Source organism: Berghia stephanieae, unplaced genomic scaffold (genome assembly GCF_034508935.2).
Source record: "Berghia stephanieae isolate SIO BIC M18660-M18661 unplaced genomic scaffold, UCSD_Bste_1.3 scaffold11, whole genome shotgun sequence".
NCBI classification, from domain to species: Eukaryota; Metazoa; Mollusca; class Gastropoda; order Nudibranchia; family Aeolidiidae; genus Berghia; species Berghia stephanieae.
In genome coordinates this window covers 60,056-67,555 of record NW_027622068.1, presented here as the reverse complement: position 1 = coordinate 67,555, position 7,500 = coordinate 60,056, and the positions used below count along the sequence as shown (strand labels likewise).

General features: G+C 36.7%; 1 protein-coding gene across 1 annotated transcript in view; it reads left to right on the top strand.

The window, feature by feature from the left end:
- Positions 1-7,500, top strand: part of LOC144960945 (prolyl 4-hydroxylase subunit alpha-2-like) — a 23,385-nt gene that overhangs the window by 11,383 nt on the left and 4,502 nt on the right. The gene's annotated exons all lie outside the window — the stretch shown is intronic.

Here is a 7,500-nt window from a genome sequence, read left to right as displayed (position 1 = left end):
ATTCTCTTTTACATGAGTTGGGCATCACATAGTAACTATAGACATCTTGATTTGTTTTGCATAGTGATTTGTTTTAAATGCATTTTTGGCATATTACTGTTACCGAAAACCACTTATATATTATGTTCTGAAAAGTGAGTCTTTAAAAAACTAAATAATAATAAAAGGAGTCTACTAGCCTTCGTGTTATATTTAGTGATAGATAACTTGGGATTATTTTGGCATCCTATTATTGTTATCACACTCTAGTATATTAGCGTCATTGCGAATAATTCTACACAAACTAGCGACGAGTCACAAACATTGGTGATAAATTTTTCGTAGTAACATAGTTTAGAGTACACGCGATTGACACATTGTTATTGACACAAGTCATAATAACTCCGCATTGTATTGACACATTGCTTTATAAGATATAACGATAAAAGGCATCAAATTCAACATACATAATAAGTTGAAATAAGAGAGAGAGATTTCTAAAAATAGAACAGTTCATTCCAGTAAGTGTAAATAAATAAAACAGTCAGTAACAGTATCCTGTCAATATAATATATATAAAATATCGTAACTAATTTATTGCAACATGGAAGCATATAAAAGATACTTAAGTCTCGCAAAGGACTTAGAAATACCCCAGTTAAGAATATTTTCATGCTGCGAAGAGAAAGTAAAAGAAGAAAAAGAACATGAAGAAAGAATTCGTAGAGAAGAAAATGAAGAAAGAATTCGTAGAGAAGAAAATGAAGAAAGAATACGTAGAGAAGAACGAGAAGAAAGAGTCCAAGAAAGGAACTAAAAAGACAAATAGCTTTAGCAGAAGAAGAAACCAAAAAGACCCAAATGATGCTGGAAATTGAAAAAACAAAAGCCGGTCATGAAAGAAAACATAATAATAGTGATGAATTTTTCGTGAAACTTCCACGCATGCCAAAATACGATGAACGCTCAGACTGCCTAGAATCCTTCTTACACCGATTCGAAGTTCAGGCTAAAGGTTATCGTTGGCCAGAAAGCAAATGGGCCACAGCCTTGATTAACTGCTTATCTGGAGAACCGCTAAAAGTTTTCTATACCTTAACAACTGAAGATGCAGATGACTATGGAAAAATTAAAGACGCTCTACTAAAAAGATTTAGATTAACGGAAGATGGTTACCAGGAAAGGTTTCACACTGCAAAACAGGAAAGTGGAGAAGACTTTAATACATTCGTGAACCGAATTACTCAATTTCTAAATCGGTGGCTTGAGTTGGCAAACGTAAAACAAGACGACTTTGCAGGCCTTTACTATCTCACGCTGAAGAATCGAATCTATCAAGCTTGCAACCCAGATTTAGTCGCATTCTTTAAAGAGAGAAAGCCAGAAAACTTGGACAAATTAAAAATCTACGCAGAAAACTTTAACAGCGCACATCCATTGACACCCCTTAGCAGAACATTAAAGGAACCATACTACGCTGCCGCTGCTCAGAGTCCAGGTACACCCAAAGTTCAGTACTCAAATAGAACGAGCCGATCAATCACTCGGAACACGCAAGTGAAACACGATGATCATAGTAACAAACCATGGAACAAACAGTTCAATAGAGACCATAGCCGATCCTATCAAAACAAAACAAGAAATAGCACTGACAATAATACTGAGTATAAGAAAACCAATAAACCTATAATTAAATGTCAATATTGTGGAATGAAAGGCCACACAGCAGACAAATGTTACAAAATCGCGGGATATCCAAAAGAAACTGCAAATGCATCACTCCAAACAAGTGTAAACAATCAGACACGAGTAATTTCAGGAGAAAATATAAATGTGTATTGCGTGAAAGGTATGCCACTTTTAACACAAACTCACAAATCAGGATCGCTATTTTTTTGTGAAGGCAAAGCTAATAGAACTGATTGCAAAATATTGAGAGACACAGGATGCAGTACAGTAGGAATAAAAGCATCTTTGATCAATGACGAAGACAAAACTGGAAAAACGGTACAATGCATCACATTCAGTGGCACAGTTGAAACCTTTGAAACAGCTAATGTGTACATAGAAACCCCATATTATACAGGAATAGTGGAATGCTGTATACTTCCCAACCCCGTCGCTGATGTTATTGTTGGCAATATAAAAGGTCTTAAAGACAACCCAACAGATGTAAAAGAATGGTCATTAACCCAAGAAACAGCTTGTCTAGCAGAAACAAGAAAGATGACTAAGACAACAGAGAAGCCAATGACTATTTCTCTTGAACCACAACAATTTGACAGGAACACGTTCATTGAAGAACAGAAAAAGGACCCGACTTTAACACCATATTTCAATATCGCAAACAAAGGGACGAAATCAAAAGTTGAATACATCATTGAAAAAGATATTCTGTTCAGGTTACAAAGGAAAAGAAACAAAATAGCTAAACAACTGGTCACGCCGAGTATTTACAGAAACAAAATCCTTGGAATAGCGCACGATTCAATAACTTCTGGACATCTTGGGAGCTCTTCCACATTGAAGAGAATATCCGAGAATTTCACATGGCCTGGAATTACTAAAGACGTCCGAGAATATGTGAAATCTTGTGACACATGCCAAAGAAGAGTCGCAAAAGGCAGAATACCGAGATTGCCATTAGAGACAACCCCAGTTATTGAAAAAGTTTTTCAAAAAGTTGCAATTGACATTATAGGCCCTTTAACAAAATCAGATAGAAACCATACACACATACTAACACTGGTCGATTACGCAACCAGGTGGCCAGAAGCGATAGCATTGAAATCAACTACATCGGATCACATAGCTGAAGCATTGATGACAATTTTTAGTAGAATAGGCATACCAAATGAGATACTGTCGGACAATGGACCCCAATTTACATCACATATGATGCATGAAACTATGAAACCATGAAACTCATGGGAATCCAACACTCATTCACAACTCCCTACCACCCCCAAGCAAATGGTCTTTGTGAAAGATTTAATGGCACTCTAAAGAATATGTTAAGAAAAGTGTCAGCAGAAAAAACAGATGATTGGGACAGATACTTACCAGCAATCCTATTTGCATATAGAGAAATACCCCAAGAATCTACAGGCTACTCCCCATTTGAGTTGATGTATGGACGATCACCTCGCGGCCCGATCAATATAGTAGCCGACATTTGTAAAGGGAATGAGGAGGACAATAACGAAATTATGTTTGCTTACGAATATGTAAGAAACCTAAAAGACAGAATAGAGGACACGTGTAAGCTAGCACAGGAATCCGTCACTAAAAAAGCAGAGAAATGCAAAGAATACTCTGATCACGAAAGCAAATCGAGAAAATTTGCGATTGGTGACAAAGTACTAATACTCTTACCCGATGACTCGAGTAAACTTTTAGCTATATGGAAAGGATCATTCAAATAACAGCAGTAAAATCTAATGTTAATTACGAGATTAAAATTAACAACACAACAAAGACATTCCATGCAAATATGCTAAAAAAATATTTTGATAGAGACACAGTGTCGCAACCTATGTTTACTAATATCGAAGCTTCAAATGCAGGATTAATCATACCGTTGGTCATGGGACACAGACACCCGAGACAGAAAAACAAACAAAAATCGCACAATTGCAACCACCTAAGACAATAAAAGAAGTACGCAAAGTACTTGGGCTCCTAAATTTTTACAGGAAATACATTTACAACTTCGCGCACATCACGACACCGCTAACAAATCTGACAAAGAATGGGTCACCGAACAAAATTGTTTGGACAGAAGCGTGTCAGAATAGCTTTAACCAATTAAAGGCATTACTCTGTTCAGAACCAATTCTTAAATTACCCGACATGTCAAAAGAATTTGTTGTAAGAACTGACACGTCTGATAAGGGCATCGCAGGTGTACTATTACAGGAGCATGAGGGAACTCTAATGCCTTGCTTATATGCAAGCAGAAAATTATTGGACAGAGAATCACGATACTCTGTAATAGAGCGTGAAGGACTGGCCATCGTCTTTGCTTTAAAGACATTCAGGAGATATCTACTGCTAAAAGAGTTTGTGGTCGAAACGGACCATAAACCACTCACGTACATAAGAAATAACAAAATGAATAATAGTAGAGTACTAAGGTGGAGTCTATTTTTGCAAAATTACTCTTTCAGTATCTCTCGCATACCAGGCTGTGAAAATATTCACGCCGACCTACTTTCTCGATTAGTGTAAACACGTGAGAAGGGTATAACTTAACCTCCAATGCATACTGTTAGTGACCTCGCAAATTATGCCAAATCAGAACGCACAATTTCGATAATTTTATTTGTAAACATGATGACCCAACTTAATGTAACATTGAGTATTATTTGGATATATATACCATACCCATTCATGATTTGGGAAATCTTCTCTTTACTATTATTGTTATGAATTTTCACTCATTTATGATTAATAATTGAAATGTCAATATTCCATTTACATTTTCATTCATTTCATTCAGTAAATTACCTTCATATCATATACTTAAATCATGCTTCATTGCCATCACTATTGTTTATCACAATGATTTGTAATCACAATGTCATCATGTTGTTCATCACAATGATTTGTAATCACAATCTTTCATTGTTATTGTCACCCATTCATATACCTACGTTGATATAAACATTTCCATGTCTAGTTAATAAATAATTTAATTGTAGCACAAATCATAACAATGGATTAATGCTAGAGTATCATGATAGTAAATTTACTTCGGTTTGTAAAATCTATCTTTCCCATAATGGTTAAAGAGTATATTTTAAACGTGGGTGGGGGGGTGTCACAGTAAAGGGTGTTCACAATTATCTTATTGAATTTTATTTTATTAAGAACTGAATTCATCTCACTCCAGTTATATTTCGGTAGGCTTTGATAAACTTTACCTTCTAATATTAGATCGTCTTTCCTTTTATAGCCTTCCCTCGAATTAATTTCTAATTAGTGAATACTTTTCGTTCTACATTCTGTCACGTAGCCACTTATTATAAAAGCTGATAGGTCTAACATTTGACACTCACTTCTCTTCACAATCTATGCCGGACGGCCAGTCGCTCTATTCCTTCTATATACTGTAAGATTTTTATCTTTTGGGACTTTGTAGATATTATATCTACACCATTAAGACGCCGGAGCTTTTAACTTTGATTGTATAATCTTCAAGGATCAAACCCGAGCCCGCTGTCAAAGGATTACATATTAACCCATTACCAATTGCCTGGAAGTGGAATTTTACGAGTCCGATCCTGTTGTCAGAGGAATAGATCATTCAAGCCCATCAACTGCCTGGAAACGTAAACTTACGAACCTGACATATTATCATAAGTTACGTAAAAATATTCATATCTCTATTTGTAACTGCCACGATCACTGTTTATCTCTTTTAATTAAATCTCATCATTATTTTTATTTCAATGTAAACAAATCGTAAATTTTTTTTCATTTATAGTAACTAGTAAATTCTGGGGCCTCATTCTACATATATCTTTATGCATAGTCGAGTAGCTCTTTACTCACTTGAGACCATGACACACGTAATAAACAATCAGTACCATAGGCAATACGGCATGCCAGAGCAGCATCCCAAGTCACTGACCTGAGAGGCAGCACAGAAATCAACGGCACACAAATAATCACTATTAAATTTGGTGACACTGAAATTACTAATGTATACAAACCACCAAATCTTAACTGGGCCTCTTACCCTAAAGACCAAGTAAACCCATCCATAATCATGGGAGACTTCAACAGCCACCATTCCAAATTGGGTTACAACAAAAATGACACTCCAAGGAATGAGATCTCACAATGGGCAAACCTTAATTTACTAACACACATTTACAACCCCAACGGCAAAGGAACTTTAAGATCGGCCCGTTGGTGCAAAGAATACGGTACAAAGGACCCAAATGGAAATTCGCTGAAGTCAACTAGAGAAATCCTGGGAGATTTCCTTAAAGTCAACATCGTCCAGTCCTTGTTAGAACTCGAATTCAAATCCCAATCATGAACACCCTGCCCAAACCAAGGTGGGATTTCCGAAAGCAAACTGGAAAGCTTTCGATGATGAAATTGACAAAACCTGCCAAAGGATCCACCACCCCTCTCCCCCCAAAAAAAAAATATAGTGAGATTTAACAAACTTGTTCTAACGTCCGCAAAAAAGAACATACTCAGGGATTTTAGAAAGCAATACATTCCATGCTGTTTGAGCGAAGCAAAGAATTGTTGAGGAGACACATAATGAACAGGTTGCATAAGAACTACTAAACACACTACATGAAAGCCGAAAAGAGAGATGGGTAGAAATTGTTGAAAACTTTGACCTCAATCACTCCAGCCGTCATGCATGGCAACCCTAAAAAAGCTAAACCCTGAAGCTCGTCAAACAAAATCGGCTCCCCAGATTGCAGCCGACGAAATTGCCAAAGAAATTAAACGGGGACAACACAATTTTAAAAAGAAATAAGAAAAGAATATCAAAAGACCATGAAAACTTTGCCTGACCATGGCATGTTTTGAATTGTCCCAATAACGATTAATGAACTGAAAGAAGCTATAAAGGAAAATAATGGGAAAGTTGCTGGCATTGATGGAATATACCCCGACATGATTACTAACTTTGGCCCAGTAACAATAGACTGGCTGGCATATACTAAGACTGACATCATGGGAAAGGGCACATACCCACAAATTTGGAAACATGCCAAAGTAATCGCCATATTAATACCAGGTAAAGCAATGACTAAACGATCCAGCTCTAGACCAATATCTCTACTTTGTTGCTTATACAAGCTCCTGGAAAGAATCGTACTAGAGCGAATCACCCCATATGTAAATCCCTGCATACCACCAGGGCAAGCGGGATTAAGACCACAAAGAAGCACAAGTGAACAGGGAAACACCTAAAGGAGGAAACATCATTAAAGATCCGACCAAAAGAGTACCTGCATTCAATAACGCCAGGAAATACTGGACTTCCTCAAATCGCCTCTAAACTGGACATGGCAGAACTGCATCAAATATGTGCAGATGGAAACTTCGAAACAGTGATACCTGCCAGAAATGTCAGGCAGCCCCAGAGACCAGCGATAACATCGTCCTCCACTGTCCAGTCACTAAACTTGAAGATGGCTACGAAACCGTCCTTAGGGCGAAGGAGGGCCTTCAGAAGCTGGGTTGATGAAATAAATTTGGAAGTGTAGCCATACGCTACTACTACTTTACAAAAAAAATATAACTATAATACATCACTTTTAATCCAGCCGGACGCACAGAATATTATTTCTAGGAAGATTCAATTAAATCAGATATCTAGTATTAAAACTTATTTTTCCCGGCCATCAATAGTTCTGTAATCAAGTATTTTATTATTGATCCTCTGCGTTTAGTTTTGAAATAATTCAATAATTATAATCAATAATTGAGATCTTATATAGCGCAATATCTACTAAACGTGCTCAAAGCGCTTTACAATGGGTT